Source organism: Hyla sarda, chromosome 4, assembly GCF_029499605.1.
Source record: "Hyla sarda isolate aHylSar1 chromosome 4, aHylSar1.hap1, whole genome shotgun sequence".
Taxonomy (NCBI): domain Eukaryota; kingdom Metazoa; phylum Chordata; class Amphibia; order Anura; family Hylidae; genus Hyla; species Hyla sarda.
Window position 1 is genome coordinate 251,437,816 of NC_079192.1, and position 16,755 is coordinate 251,454,570.

At 44.6% G+C, this 16,755-nt stretch overlaps 1 long non-coding RNA gene across 1 annotated transcript in view; it reads left to right on the forward strand.

Annotated features, from left to right (window-relative positions):
- The window catches only part of LOC130366983 (uncharacterized), a 114,810-nt gene extending 98,541 nt beyond the window's left edge, over window positions 1-16,269 (forward strand). Inside the window, exon 4 of the long non-coding RNA XR_008892027.1 lies at window positions 16,151-16,269. This is a non-coding gene — a long non-coding RNA (uncharacterized LOC130366983). The remainder of the gene's footprint in view (window positions 1-16,150) is intronic.
- The last annotated feature ends 486 nt before the right edge of the window (window positions 16,270-16,755 follow it).

Below are 16,755 nucleotides of genomic sequence, written 5' to 3' on the forward strand. Positions count from 1 at the left end.
TTAAATTTTTATTGGGGGGGGGGCAGTGTAAGGGGGTGTATATGTAGTATTTTACCCTTTATTATTTGTTAGTGTAGTATAGGGTTTTTAGGGTACATTCACACTGGCAGGTTTACAGTGAGTTCCCTGCTAGGAGTTTGCTCTGTGGCAAAAAATTTGCCGCAGCTCATACTTGAAGCAGAAAACTTACTGTAAACCCGCCCGTGTGAATGTACCCTGTACGTTCACATGGGGGGGGGGGGGGGGGGCAAACCTCCAGCAGTTTCAAAACTACAACTCCCAACATGTACTGACAGACCACGCATGCTGGGAGTTGTACTTTTGCAACAGCTGGAGGCACACTGGTTGGAAAACCTTCAGTTAGGTTCTGTTATCTAACTCAATATTTTCCAACCAGTGTGCCTCCAGCTGTTGCAAAACTACAACTCCCAGCGTGTACTAATGTAGTTATGCAACAGCTGGAGGGATCACAACTACAACTCCCAGCATGCTGGGATTTGCAGTTTTGCAACATCTGGAGAGCTACAGTATAGAGACCACTGCAAACTGTGGCCCTCCAGATGTTGCAAAACTACAAATCCCAGCATGCCCAGACAGCAAACAGTTGTGTGGGCATGCTGGGAGTTGTAGTTTTGCAACATCTGGAGGGCAATAGTTCAGAGAGACCGTATAGTGGTCTCGGACTGTAGCTCTCCAGATGTTGCAACTTACCGGCTTCCGTCGGATCCAGGGAGTCAGCTGCATGACATTGCAGCCCGCCGATCTCAGACGCCGATCGCTGCCCGCAGCCTCGCCCGCAGGGTAAGTGGACTCCTGCGCTGGTCCCCTTCATTTCCCCATTCTGCCCCACCTATTGTAGGTGGGCAGAACAGGGAAAACGAAAGTTAACCCCCCCCCCCCCCCGCCCCCGATCTGCTATTTGTGGTCGCGTCTAGACCACCAATAGCAGGGATAGGAGGGGTGGCACCCCTGCCACCTCACTCCTATCCCTTCAGGGGGATTGTGGGTGTCTTGGACAACTGCGATCCCCCTTATATTCCGGGTCACCGGGTCACCATAGACCCGTAATAACCCGGAATCGCGCAAATCGCAAGTGTGAATACACATGTGATTTGCGGCGATCGCCGACATGGGGGAGTCTAATGACCCCCCTGGGCATTTGCACTGGATGCCTGCTGAATAATTTCAGCAGGCATCCCGGTCCGATCCCCGCCCGGCGCACGGCGGGGACCAGAACTGCACATGACGTTACTGTACGTCCTTGATCCTTAAGACCCAGGGTGTCGGGACGTAACGTTACGTCATGGGTCCTGTAGAGGTTAAAGTGGTACTCTTTAACCTCTACAAGTTTTTTTTTCTTTAAATCAACTGGTGCCAGAAAGTTAAACAGATTTGTAAATTACTTCTATTTAAAAATCTTAATCCTTCCAGTACTTATTAGCCGCTGAATACTACAGAGGAAATTCTTTTCTTTTTGGAACACAGAGCTCTCTGCTGACATCATGAGCACAGTGCTCTCTGCTGACATCTCTGTCCATTTTTAGGAACTGTCAAGAGCAGCATATGTTTTCTATGGGGATTTTCTCCTACTCTGGACAGTCCTTAAAATGGACAGATATGTCAGCAGAGAGCACTGTGCTCGTGATGTCAGCAGTGAGTTCTGTGTTCCAAAAAGAAAATAATTTCCTCTGTAGTATTTAGCAGCTAATAAGTGCTGGAAGGATTACATTTTTTTAATAAAAGGAATGTACAAATCTGTTTAACTTTCTGGCACAAGTTGATTAAAAAAAACAAAACAAAAAAAACGTTTCCAATGGAGTACCCCTTTAAAGTAGTTTAGTGTACATAAGAGGATGTTAAAGATTTAATAACCTACATCTACAAAAAGGTTGCTTTATTGCAAATAAACAAAATCTACTCTTGAGATTGCTTACAAATTTTTTATCATCATACATGCTGGGATTTCTCATCAGAAGGATAATTTATTATCTATCAGCAAATTACACCTGAAACATGACTTCCCAGCAGTAATGAATAAAGATTAAATTGTGACATCAAGTTGTTTACTGTTATTTGACATCTGTGCAGGAACCAATAAGCATGATGGAATTTTCAAGCTAATAAAGCAAAGGCTCACAGTAAATTGGCATTTCAGTAGATATATAAAAAGAAAACCACTCATTAAATGTTTCATTAAGAGTAGCATAAAATATTTGTGACAACGCTACTAAATATTATTTCTATAACTCTTTTTAGACATAAACATAAATAATTCTCCTTTAGGCAAGATAGATTTGGTAATTATGTCTTAGAAGTACTCTAAAGATAATGGAAATTGTGCTACTAAGTACTACTAACACTACAATTAGAGATGAGCGAACTTTTCAAAAATTTGATTCGGCCAATTTGCCGAATTTTCCCGAAAAGTTTGTTTCGATCCAAATTTATTCGCGGCGAATCAATGTTAAAAAAGGCTATTTCTAGCCTACATACAGCTTCTATAGGGGTATAGAACACTTTGCTGTGTCCTAAAACGCATCTGGAGTGTGCTGGGGAAGTGAAATAATACTGTTATTCAGAATAGCATGCAGATTGCCGGCATCGCTCTTGGAATCACTGCCGCACAGCAGTACAATGACAGAGCCTGGTGGTGGCATCAGTGTCAGGAGACCATATAGTGACTGAATGACATAGCGTGGACATGTTGGCAGAAAGTGGAGACCATTTAGTGGCTGAATGGCACAGCGTGGAGTTGGCTGATGCACTAGTACACTACACACCAGGCCTTCACAATCCCCCCCAAAAAAACAACACAATATATGAAATTTTTGTCAAAGATTTCTCATTGGTAGCACCCGCTATCCAAAAATTTGAAATTTCCAGAACCAGGCCCCACCCCTGTGGCATCAGTAACCCATATATTGCCTACATGACACAGCCTGGAGTTGGCTGATGCAAGAGTACACACCAGGGCTTCACAATCCCCCCCCCAAAAACCAACACAATATATGACATTTTTGTCAAAGATTTCTCATTGGTAGCACCCACTATTCAAAAATTTGAAATTTCCAGACCCAGGCCCCACCTCTGCGGCATCAGGAACCCATATATTGCCTGAAGGACACAGCCTGGAGTGGGCTGATGCACCAGTACACACCCGGGCTTCACAATCCCCTCCAAAAAACAACAACATTTTAGAAATTTTTTAAAGAAATACCTTTGTGTAAGAACAAGCACATATCCAACAGTTCACAAGACTCTATAATGCAGGATGGTGGACCACCCAAAGACATTCTTCTCAAAAATAATAAACCACACAATGTTTGAATTTTTTTTACAAAAACTAATTCAATATGTGTGTAAGCTCATCTGTCTCCAAAAGATCAGATCACCAAAGGACTTTTTTCGCCCAAAATGATGAAGCAGAGTTAATCCCTGTCCGTATTTTTTTTTTTCATTAAAAAATCACACACAACAAGCATTCCGTTGTGTAACGATTAGAATTCTGGAAAATTAAATTTTATTACTGATAAAATTATCAGTAAATTTAAAAAAAAACACTACCCAAGAGTGTTTAATTACCCCATACATTGCACCAGGAGCAGTCAAGAGTAGGCCTCAACAGTACCCAAGAGGCTTTAATAACCCCCTACCTTTGCACGATCAACTGCGAGATCGAGCAATACCAGGTGTGTTATGCCCTCAGATTTCCGGGGCCGCAGGCGCGCTCCACTGAACGGATTAGCGTGTCTCTATCTTTCATCGACCGGTGCTGGTAACCCGCTAACTCCCGGAAAGGTAAGCTGCCGCGAAGCAGGTGGTCTCCCCCGGGCACGTTTGGCTCCAGAATTTCCACTACTGCCACACCACGCTGACTGCCAACCATGCTACCGCCTTGCTGACTCAAGGGCAACCTGCAACTCTCTTCTCCCGATGATGAACCCCCCTTCTCCTGAGATCGAGCAATAACAGGTGTGTTATGCCCTCAGATGTCCGGGGCCGCAGGTGCGCTCCACTGAACAGATTAGGGTGTGTCCATCTTTTTTTGTAGCACCCGCAATCCAAAAATTTTAAATTCCCAGACCCAGGCCCCACCTCTGCAGCATCAGGAACCCATTTATTGCCCCTTTTTGTAAAAACAAGCGCATATACAGCAGTTCAGAAGACTCTATAATGCATGACGGTGGACCACCCAAAGACATTCTTCTATAATATAATAAACCACACAATATGTTAAAAAATGTTTAAATAATTGAAATTCCAAGACCAAGGCCCCACCTCTGCTGCATCAGTAACCCATATATTGCCTAACGGACACAGACTGGAATTGACTGATGTACGAGTACACACTACACACCCGTCACCCGGGCTTCACAATCCACCCCAAAAAAACGCAAAATTTTATTGAAATTGTCGGACAAAATACCTTTTTGCTAAAACAAGTGCATATACAGCAGTTCAGAAGACTCTATATTGCAGGACGGTGGACCACCCAAAGACATTCTTCTATAATATAATAAACCACACAATATGTTCAAATTTTTTTAAATAATCGAAATTCCAAGACCAAGGCCCCACCTCTGCTGCATCAGTAACCCATATATTGCCTAACAGACACAGACTGGAGTTGACTGATGCACGAGTACACACTACACACCCGTCACCCGGGCTTCACAATCCACCCAAAAAAACCGCAAAATTTTAACGAAATTGTTGCATAAAATACCTTTTTTTTTTTTTTTAAAAACAAGCGCATATACAGCAGTTCAAAGGACTCTATATTGCAGGATGGTGGACCACCCAAAGACGTTCTACTAAAAAGTAATAAAGCACACAATGTTTGAAATTTGGTTAAAAAAATTATTACATGTGTGTAAGTGCATCTGTCTCCAAAAAATCAGATGGCAAAAGGATTCTAATCGCCAAAAATGATTAAGCAGAGTTAATCCCTCTCCATCTATTTTTTTTTTTCATAAAAAAATCGCACGCAACAAGCGTTCCGTTGTGTAACGGTTAGCATTCTGCAAAATTCAATTTTATTACTGATAAAATTACCAGTAAATTTAACAATAACACTACCCAAGAGTGTCTAATTACCCCATACATTGCACCAGGAGCAGTCAGGAGTAGGCCTCAGCAGTACCCAAGAGGCTTTAATAACCCCTTACCTTGCCCGATCAATTGCGAGATCGAGCAATAACAGGTGTGTTATGGCCTCAGATGTCCTGGGCCGCACTAGCGCTCCACTGAACGGATTAGCGTGTCTCAATCTTTCAAGGACAGGTGCATGTTGCACGCTGAAACCAGTTCGTGATAGGGATCTGTGATTGCAATTATTTAATCTTAAAACGAGGAATTACCAGTAAGTGAGGGTCATAAACTGGCATTTATTAAGTCCCTGCCCTTTGTACACACCGCCCGTCGCTATAAGCGATTGGATTAGTTAGTGAGTTGGTTAGTGAGGTCCTCGGATCGGCCCAGGCGGGGTAGGAGAAGGCCCTGGCAGAGCACCGAGAATTTAACGATCATTGTTGAAATTTGCATTAAGCATGTATTTAGCTACTGCTAAACATCCAAAAATTTAAGGTCCAAGGCCAGAGGCACCAGGGAGGCAAGTAGTTCCTGAAAGACACAGAATGAGTATGGAGCATGCGTTTGCAGTACCCAAGAGGTTTTCATAACCCCTTACATTTAAAGATCAATGTTTACATTTGCATTAAACATGTATTTAGCTACTACTAAACTTCAAAAAAATTATAGGCCCAAGGCCAGAAGCTTCAGTTTTCCCCACATTAGGAGCATAGTTGTCCCCCAGATTAGGCAGCATAGATGTCACCCAGATTAGGACCATAGTTGTCCCCCAGATTAGGCAGCATAGATATCACCCAGATTAGGAGCATACTTGTCCCCCAGAGTAGGCAGCATAGATGTCACCCAGATTAGGCAGCATAGATGTCCCCCAGATTAGGAGCATACTTGCCCCCCAGAGTAGGCAGCATAGATGTCACCCAGATTAGGCAGCATAGATGTCCCCCAGATTAGGAGCATACTTGTCCCCCAGAGTAGGCAGCATAGATGTCACCCAGATTAGGCAGCATAGATGTCCCCCAGATTAGGAGCATACTTGTCCCCCAGATTAGGCAGCATAGATGTCCCCCAGATTAGGCAGCATAGTTGTCCCCCAATCAGCGCGGGCCGGTCAGAGCCAATCAAAGAGCCGTATGTGTCAAGCGGGCCGTACAATCCCCAGGTCTGCCCCAGAGGGTTTCATAACCAACCACAATAGAGAAAATTTTGTTGTAGGAGCATGGTCAATCTACTCAGACCCATCTGTCATTGGTGGCTGCAAATCCTGGCTGATCCATCCCTGATTCATCTTGACAAACATCAGTCTCTCCACATTTTTAGTGGACAGACGAGTTCGCCTTGGGGTGACTATGGCCCCGGCCGCACTAAACACCCGCTCTGATGGCACACTACTGGCCGGGCAGGACAGCTTTTCCAGGGCAAACTCCGCTAGTTGCGGCCATAAATCGAGTTTGGCTGCAGAGAAGTCCAGCGGATGTTCAACGGTTGTTGGCAGGGTCATGTCTAGGTAAGCCACCACCTGCTGGTTCAGGTCCTGCTCCATGTCCACCTGCTGCTGATGCGTAGCTTCACTATGCGGCTGAAGGAAGCTACTCATCAGCGACTGTAGACTCAGGCTGCTGCTGATTGAGCCGGTACTGCTCCTGCTACCCCTCCCCAGCAGCCGTGGCAGTGGAAGGTGAGCGCAGAGGGCCCCCCCGAGTCAGACCTGCGAGTGGATGGACCATGTGGCCAATAGGCATCGGCCAACCGACTAAGTAGAAGCTCCCTGAAGTAGGTCAGTTTGTCCTCCCTCTCAGTGGGTGTAAAAAAGGCCCCCATTCTGGGCCGGTAGCGAGGGTCTAATAAGGTGGAGATCCAGATGTCATCGCGCTGAGGAATTTTGACAATTCAGGGGTCACTACGCAAGCAACTCAGCATGCATCGTGCCATTTGTGACAGTGACTCGCTGGGACTACCTGCCTCCATCTCCACTGCATACTGCCATGGTGTGTCTGGGTCCTCTGTCTCGCCTCCCTCGTAATAACCCTCCAGCTCCTCTGGCTGCTCCTGCTCCTCCTCTCCTGTCCAATGACCAGAAACACTGGCCATCTCATCCACAGTAAACTGTGCTCCACTCTGCCCCTCATAATCCTGTTCATCCCCCACATGACTCATGTAGCCTTCTCCATTGCCGTGACCAGCCATGTTTTCAATCATTTTTTGGAGTAAATGTAGGAGTGGAATTACGTCGTTCATGGCGTAATTCGAGCGACTAACAAAAAATGTGGCTTCCTCAAAGGGCCTCAGCAAACGGCAGGTGTCACGTATGAGCTGCCACTTGTTCACATTTAAGTTACACAGGGGAGTACTCCTATCTGCTTGTATCATCAAAAAATCCGTGATCGCTTTTCTTTGTTCGTATAGTCTGTCCAACATATGGAGGGTGGAATTCCAATGTGTGGCAATGTCACAAATGAGACTATGTTGTGGGATACCGTTCTAACGCTGCAGCTCAAGCAAAGTGTGCTTGGAGGTGTACGAGTGGCTGATGTGCATGCACAGTTTCCTTGCCATTGTTAGGACGTCTTGTAAATGGGGTGAAGACTTGATGAACTTCTTGACAACCAGATTCAACACGTGTGCCATGCAGGGCAAATGGTTCACACTTCCTTGTCGCAGCGCGGCTACAATGTTCTTTCCATTGTCGGTCACCATGGTTCCCATTTCCAGATTTCGTGGAGTAAGCCATACTCGGATTTCTTCCCTAATGAACTTCAGCAGTTCCTCCCCTGTGTGACTCAGTTCGCCAAGGCAAACCATGTGAAGGACGGCTTGACACCGCTGTGCCCTACACACGTGGTACAATGAAGGGCCACCGAGATTTGGATGTGCAGTGGAGGCCGAGGACACGGGGGAGGAGGAGGAGGCACACACTGTAAAAGGACCAACTGCCTGGGAGCGAGAGCGTGGAGGAGGAAGCGGTGTGACCTGTCCAAGTTGCTGTTGTGGCTGTGCAGGAACAACATTTACCCAGTGGGCCGTAAAAGACATCTATTGTCCCTGCCCGTAGTTCAGCTCCACACGTCGGCGCTGCCGTGCACTTTTGAACACACCGACAGGCTCAAGGACTGGCCCACCTTCTCTTGTACAAACTTTTGCAGGGCTGGTACTGTCTTCTTCGCAAAGAAATGACGGCTTGGGACTCTCCACCTTGGCTCGGCACAAGCCATCAATGCCCTGAAAGCTGCAGAGTCCACCAGTTAGAAAGGGAGGGACTGCAACACCAGCAACTTGGACAGGAGCACATTCAACTTCTGCACCGTTGGATGAGTGGGCGCATACTGTTGTCTCTTGGACATGGCTTTGCCGATAGATTGTTGGCGAAATGGCTGACTACGAGCGGAGGAAGCAGGAGCGCAAGAAGGAGGGTTTGACACAATGCTCCCTTCGGCTGAGGTGGTGGAGCCTTGGTTGGAAAACGGAGGGAGCGGATGGCCACTGGGTGATGCGGCAGGCTGGACCACTACCTCGGAGCCACGGTTATCCCAGGCCGCTTTATGGTGGTGAATCATGTGTTGACGTAGGGCTGTGGTGCCGAAATTGGGACCCTGGCCACGCTTCACTTTCTGCCCACAGATATTGCATGTGACTACGCTAAGGTCCTCCGGATTCTTTATGAAGAACAACCACACCGCAGAGTAGCTGATTTTCCCACCCGCAGTTCGCACTATTTCACTGCTATTGGCACCGTTTCCAGGAACCCCTGTTCCACTACCTCCCTGAATGGTAGCTTGCCGCAAAGCAGGTGGTCTCCCCCTGGCACGTTTGGCTCCTGAATTTCAACTACTGCCACCACCATGCTGATTGCCAACCGTGCTACCGCCTTGCTGCCTCATAGACAAAGATCAAATCTCTTCTCCTGATGATGATGAAGCCCCGGCTTCTGCACTGGGTTCCCAATTGTGATAGGCTTCATCATCATCAAAAGATGTGTGCACGTCACTGATGTCCTCCTCGTGTTCCACAACAGTGTCTGCCTCAGGAACCTGAACAATTGAAACACCGCCTCCCACGTCACTCTCCGCATCACTACTTGGCCGCCTTGCGGAGCAAGGGACGCATGTCTCCTCACATTCTTGGCTGCCCATTAGATGCTGACTGTCATCTATTACATCGTCCTCGCTAAATAGTGGAGCTGAACCCAAAGCATGAGATACTTCTTTGGGGGAGGGAACAGCGCAGGACAAAGGCAATGGGATTACGGGGACTGCTCCCGGGCCATGCCAACTGAGGGTTGTGTCTGAGGAACCCACCGACTCTTGACTGGGGTTGTCAGATGTCGCTTGTGATGATGGGGATGAGTGTGCAAACCAATTGACGAGGAGAGATGGGTCGACGACACGACCGCTGGGTGTTAACGGGAGCTCAGGCCTATCGCTGTGACTCCTGCTGCCACTCGCCCCAAGTCTGCTGCCAATTCTGTCTGACGTATGTAGGCCTCTGCCCCTTCTCTGTGCACGTCCTGGCACTTCTCTGCCTGACATACTTAGTGCGTTTATGAGCTTATAGAACAGCAGCAGGCGATTACTTACGGCTGTCCTTTCAAAGTATATAGGCCCTAGACAGAATAACAGTTACTAAATAGTACACTCCTTTGTTGTATGTATGCCCTTTGCAATGATGAGCACACTGTTAAGCGTATTTATACGCAGAAATGTTTTTTTTTTGTTGTATACACCAGCCAGTGTATACTAATGTGTGAAATAGCACTGAATTTAGCACCGAGACAGAAATACAGGTACTAAATAGTACACTACTTGGTTGTATGTATGCCCTTTGCAATGATGAGCGCACTGTTAAGCGTATTTGTACGCAGGAAAAACTTTTTTTTTTCTTTAATACACCGGCAGGTGTATAACGTGTGGTATAAAACAGAAATACAGGTACTAAATAGTACTCTATTTGCTTGTATGTAGACCCTTTGCAATGATAAGGCCACTGTTAAGCGTATTTTTACGCAGGAAAACCTTTTTTTTCTTTAATACACTGGCAGGTATATAACGTGTGGTATAACACTTAATTTAGCACAGAGACAGAAAAAAAGGTGGTATATGGTACGCTATTTGCTTGTATGTAGGCCCTTTGCAATGATAATGCCACTGAAAAAGCGTATTTGTACTCAGAAAAAACTTTTTTTCTTTAATACACCGGCAGGTGTATAACGTGTGGTATAACACTAAATTTACCACAGAGACAGAAAAAAAGGTAGTATATGGTACGCTATTTGCTTGTAATTAGGCCCTTTGCAATGATAAGGCCACTGTTAAGCGTATTAGTACTCAGGAAAAAAAAAATTCTTTAATACACCGGCAGGTGTATAATGTGTGGTATAACACTGAATTTAGCACAGAGACAGAAAAAAAGGTGGTATATGGTACGCTATTTGCTTGAATTTAGGCCCTTTGCAATGATAAGGCCACTGTTAAGCATATTTTTACGCAGGAAAACCTTTTTTTTTCTTTAATACACCGGCAGGTGTATAACGTGTGGTATAACACTTCATTTAGCACAGAGACAGAAAAAAAAGGTGGTATATGGTACGCTATTTGCTTGTATGTAGGCCCTTTGCAATTATAAGGCCACTGTTAAGCGTATTTTTACGCAGGAAAACCTTTTTTTTCATGAATACACCGGCAGGTGTATAACGTTTGGTATAACTTTGAATTTAGCACAGAGACAGAAAAAAAGGTAGTATATGGTACGCTATTTGCTTGTATTTAGGCCCTTTGCAATGATAAGGCCACTGAAAAAGCGTATTTGTACTCAGGAAAAACAAAAATTCTTTAATACACCGGCAGGTGTATAACGTGTGGTATAACACTGAATTTAGCACAGAGACAGAGTAACAGGTGAAAAATGGTAAAAAGGCACTAAAGTCCACACTAATATCACTTATTTCTGAACAGCAGCAGGACCCAACAGTGCAGCACCACAAAAAAAATCAGGGATTAAACCCTAAATTGCACTCTGTCACACAATTCTGAGCAGCAGAAGATTTGTGGAGAAAAAAAAACCTCAATAGAGCTGAAACATGAGGAGATAAGATGCTTCAGAAAGTTCAGGCAGCATGGAGATCTGTATGAGGCAGCTGACAGCTATCTGCCCCTCTCTGCTGCAACGCTCAATAACGTGAATAGGAGTTTTAGCTATCAATGATCCTTCTCAGAGTAACAGCACAGCACTCTGCACTCCTGCCTTTCCCTAATGCTGATGTGACTAGCAGTTGCAGTGTAACGTTGTGGTATAAGCTATTCATACACACGCAGTCCCGTCCTCTCCATCTGAGTGCATAGATGAAATGAAGTAAGGCAAGATGGCCACCGATTATATAGGGGCTGTGACATCACAGGGGTCAGTGAACACTGATAGGCTGCATCTCACATGTGGTTCAGGGTCAGCCCGCCTACCTTCATTCCCGCCGCTGTTTCCCGCCCTCCCATAATCCCCTGCCCCATGTACTCACATGTGGATCCGCCATCTTAGCTCTACAATAGCCTGGAACGCTGTAAAATGAAGTTTAATGAAGCGATTTGTGCGATAGAATCGCGGCGATATTCGTATTCGTTGCAAATCGAATTCTTCATGAAATTCGTAACAAATTCGGGTTCGTCAAGTTCGATTCGCTCATCTCTAACTACAATGCTCTAGTTGATATGTGTTATGACTTCTACATATTCAGACCTTGACATTCTTTGCAAGTTCTGAATAAACAGGATCGATAATTCACTTTTTAGTAGTGCTTTCTCTTTTTAAAGAAACTAAGCACTTACCATCTATATTGTAAAAACAATGTATTTTATTCCTTCTAAAACAATATCCAACATTACCAGCACCATGGCAAAAAAATATAACCTTTATTAGGTCCAGTTAAAATTCACACAAGAAGTAGACATAGTGGAGGAAATGCCCTGGCCTACGCAGATATGTTTTTGATGCTAAGCTGCACTGTTAGTCATGGCTTATACAACTTGGTATCTAAAACCCCTTAAATGGGTACTCTGCTGTTAGACATCACGGGGGGCCCGCTGCTGGGGACCCCTGCGATCCCCCCTGCAGCAGCCTGCTGCCTCAGCAGCCCAGAGCTAATTTTTCTCCATGGCTGATGACAGGCGGTGCAGGGGATGGGGCATCATGATGTCACGGCCCCGCCCCCTCGTGACATCTTTTCCGCCCCCTCAATGCAAGTCTATGGAAGGGGCATCACACCCCCTCCCATAGACTTGTATTGAGGAGTCGGGCATGACATCACAAGGGGGTGGGCTGTGATGTCACGATGCCCCATCCCCTGCACTGTCTTGTCATCAGCCTCGGAGAAAACTTTGCTCTGGGCTGCTGCAGGGGTGATCGTGGGGATCCCCAGTGGCAGGCCCCCCTTGATCAGACATCTTTTACAGCAGAGTACCCCTTTAACCCCTTCATGACCCAGCAAATTTAGATTTCTGGCTCACATTTTTTTTCTCCTTACATTCTAAGACCCATAACTTTTAAATTTTTCGACTGACAAAGTTGTTTTAGGGCTTATTTTCTGCGTGAAGAGTTGTACTTTCCACAAAAAATATGAATTGCACAATTTTGTAGGGCAATAATTTTTGGGAGTTCAAAACATGGTAAATCTGACATTCCATTTTTATTCTATGAGTCAGTACGATTTCAATGATACCAAGCTTGAATAATGTTTGTTTCATGTTATGGTTAAAACAAAATTTAAACCTTGAACAAAAAAAAAAAAAACTTTGTTCACTACCATGTTCTCACCCCGATAACATTTTTATTTTTCCACCTACGGATGTGTATTAGGGTTTGTTTTTTGCACCATGAGCTGTCGTTTTTAACAATACCACATTTGTGGCTTTTTGAACACTTTTTATTACGATTTATTTGGGATGTAATGCAACCAAAAATCAACAATTTGGGCATTTCGATTTTTTTTGCAATTACGCCGTTCACCATGCAGGATCAGAAACATAATTTAAACATAATTAAATAGTTTCGACAATTACTCACACAGCGATACCAAATATGTGTATTTTTTATGATTGTACAGTGGTACAGTGTTTTATTTATAAAATGGAAAAGGGGGGTGATTAGAATTTTTATTAGGAGAGGGATTCTTTTTATATTTTTAAAAATTTTGGGGGGATAACATTGATCCATGAAATCTGTACTCGATTGCTAAGGGCTGCCAAAGGGAGCACTAAGCAATAACAGAGCCAGGGAAGATGCAGAGGACACGGTAAGAACTCGGACTTCCCTAGCAACCTATAGATGTAATCACGGGGGGCTATGGGACCACTAGACACCAGGGAATAGTGGCATTTAATGTTTAAATGCCGTGATCTGTATAGATCACGGTATTTAAACAGTTAAATGACGGATATCAGCGATCTCTGATGACCATCAATACCGACAGATATCAACTGCTGATAGCAGCGGACATCTCCAGTCATGACACGGATCCGACCCGCGGGCCCCTGTCACGTCTGCCCCCCCGACTCATGTCGTACATGTATGCCATGGGTCGGGAAGGGGTTAAGGACACAGGGGGTGTGGGTACGCTCTTGTTTTCTAGTACTCAAGGACGCTGGGCATACCTGTACTCCCTGGTACCATTACTGGGGTTTGAAGCGAGCACACAAGCTGAGCTTGCTTCAAACCCAGTGGGTCCTGGCTGCTATCAGCAGCCAGGACCCAGGGTTAATGCCGGACATTGCCGATTGGCATCAACCCTTTATAGTGCGATCAAAGTTGATCACGTCATCTAAATGCTCGGGTTAACGTGCTGGTTAGCTCAGCAGTCCTGTGGGTCCTGATCAGCTGGGAGGATAGTGGGAGGGCCCTTATCTGAATCCTTACCATCCGATTGGTGGTCTAATGTCCCCAGCCAGCCATGGCAGGTTGAAGCAGCAGAGCACCAATAACATTGATCATTCTGTGCCAAAGCTCAGTATTGAACAGTGTATGCAATCGAAAGAATGAATGGTATAGCCCACTATGGGGACTAAAAAAGGAAGTAAAAAGTGTAAAAAAAAAAAAAAAAGTTAAGAAATGTGAAAAAAAACCTTCCCCTAATAAAACTTTGAATTACTCCCAGTTCCAATTTTTTTTAAATAAAATAATGTAATAAAAAATAAACTTAAACATATGTATTATCATTGCGCGCATAAATGTCCAAACTATTAAAATATAAGAGCAGGGATCCAGCTCACAAGGTAGATAAAGGATAAAACATAGCTTTTACTGGCTCATGTTAAAATGATCAAAATCAGATACAAACCAAAAAACAAAAAGAAGGGGGGGACCAAGCCCCTAAAACAGTACACCAATGCGTTTCGAGCTGCAGACGAGCTCTTAATCATGGCGGGTGAACTGTTTTTAGGGGCTTGGTCCCCCCTCCCCTTCTTTTTGTTTTTTGGTTTGTACCTGATTTTGATCATTTTAACATGAGCCAGTAAAAGCTATGTTTTATCATTTATCTACCTTGTGAGCTGGATCCCTGCTCTTTATATGGTTCTCTACTACGGGAAGTGGCCCGGCTTCATCTGAGCTCCATTTACTACGAGTGGATGGTGAGCTGAGCATTTCCTCTCTTCTTGTTGATCTTCATATTAAAATATAAGGTTTACTAAACTGCACGGTTGATGGCGTACGTGTAAAAAAAAATACTGGTTGTGCAGTTTTGGTCACTTCATATACCATAAAAAATTAATAAAAAGCGATCAAAAGGTTCCATCAAAACAAAAATGATACCCCATGGACTTCTGGCTCACCAGATCAGACCATTGGCCATAACTCACCAAGTTTACCAAGAGTGTTTTGCTCTTGATCACCCTCCAGTGTAGCATGAAAGAATGTGTTCAGTATGGCAGGCTGCATCATCCCTAAGCAAACAATATTGTCTGCCCGCAATGTGGAAAAACTCATGTTTGTTAAAATTAATCTGGCAAAGGTCAGTGAGGAATTTTAAGGGGTACTCCACTGCTAGATATGTTATTCCCAATCCAAAGGATAGGGGATAAAATGTCTGATCGTGTGGGTCCGGCAGCTTGGGACCCCCGCGATCTCTGCCGCGGCACCCCAGTCATCCAGAGCATGGAGCGAACTCTGCGCAGTGCGAGATTTGTGGCGAGCGCAGTTCTGATAAAGATTTAGAGAGCGTGGGTATGAGGACCATGTTATCCAAAGAGCAAGCCACGAACCATAGTGCCTTACTTCAATCCCGACCAAAACACAGCAGAGATGGCCAGGGGAGGTTTATCACCACGATCCACTCACAAGACAACAAAGTCCGAAATGCTTTAGCAAAACATTGGGATCTTCTGATGTTGGATCCTACCTTAGAACTGTACATTCAGAAATAACCATCTATCACGTAAAGAAGATCCACTAATCTACGGGATACCCTAGTCGCCTAGGACTAATTTATTTGGCAGCAAGGGCCCCTGATGGGGGTGTAAGTCATGTGGGAAATGTGTGGCATGTCAGAACGTAGTTGATCACAATCACTTTTCTGATTCCAGCTGGATAAGAAACTACAAGATAACTCACAGTATCACTTGCAATACCACAGGAATCATCTATCATGCGACATACCCATGTGGACTCATCTACATGGGTATGACGACTTGAGAACTCAGACGCCGAGTAAGGGAACATGTTTTGGGCATTCAAGCTGCCGCCAACCAGGATGACCTATTTAGTCTAACAGCAATACCACACCATTTTAAAGTACACCACAATTGTGATGCCTCCAGACTTAAATTCCATGGTATCGACAGGATGTTCCTTAGTCCAAGTGGAGGTGAGTGGAAAAAACTACTAGCGCAACGGGAGATCAAATGGATAGTAAAATTGAAAACAATGCAACCCTCTGGTCTAAACAATTACATTAGTTATGCCCCGTTCTTATAATTGACACCAGCATAATTTATTTCCTTTGGTCCAATTCCCAGTGTCTAATCCTGATTTTAATAAGTGTGTCTTGATTTTAATTGTATGTATTTTATCTCTTTTGTGCTTTTAGTTGTTCATGTTTGGGAGGCCTCCGCTGAAGAATTGTCCATCATTATGCTGCACCTTAATACCTCCAACTTATATTACTGACTGTCTGTATTTTGTGCACTTTATTCATCCATCTATTCTATTCCCCTTAACCATTGCAGAGCCATTTTCCTTTGTACTTTAGCACTTTACCTTTTTGTCACTTTTACCTAAAGGGCTTTATATGCTTGTGTAATTTCCCAGGTCATGAAAGAATTGGATATGGCATATTTTTTGTATGTGGGCCCATTAACAATGTGTTTAATTTCTTTATTATATATTTAAATTAATTATAAATGTATTTAATTATAAATTATGCAGTTATTTAACCCCTTAAGGACCAAGGACGTACCGGTACGTCCCGAGTCCTCTCCCTTACTATAATGCAGGGTCAACAGCGTGGCTCAGCACGCACGGCACTGATTGCGGTGCCGCACGCTATTAACCCTTTAGATGCATCGTTCAAAGTTTATCCCTGCGTCTAAAGTGAAACTAAACTGCTGCCGGTTAGCTCAGGGGGCTGTTCAGGATCGCTGCGGCGAAATCGCGACATCCCGAACAGCTGTAGGACCTGAGGATGGTACCCTT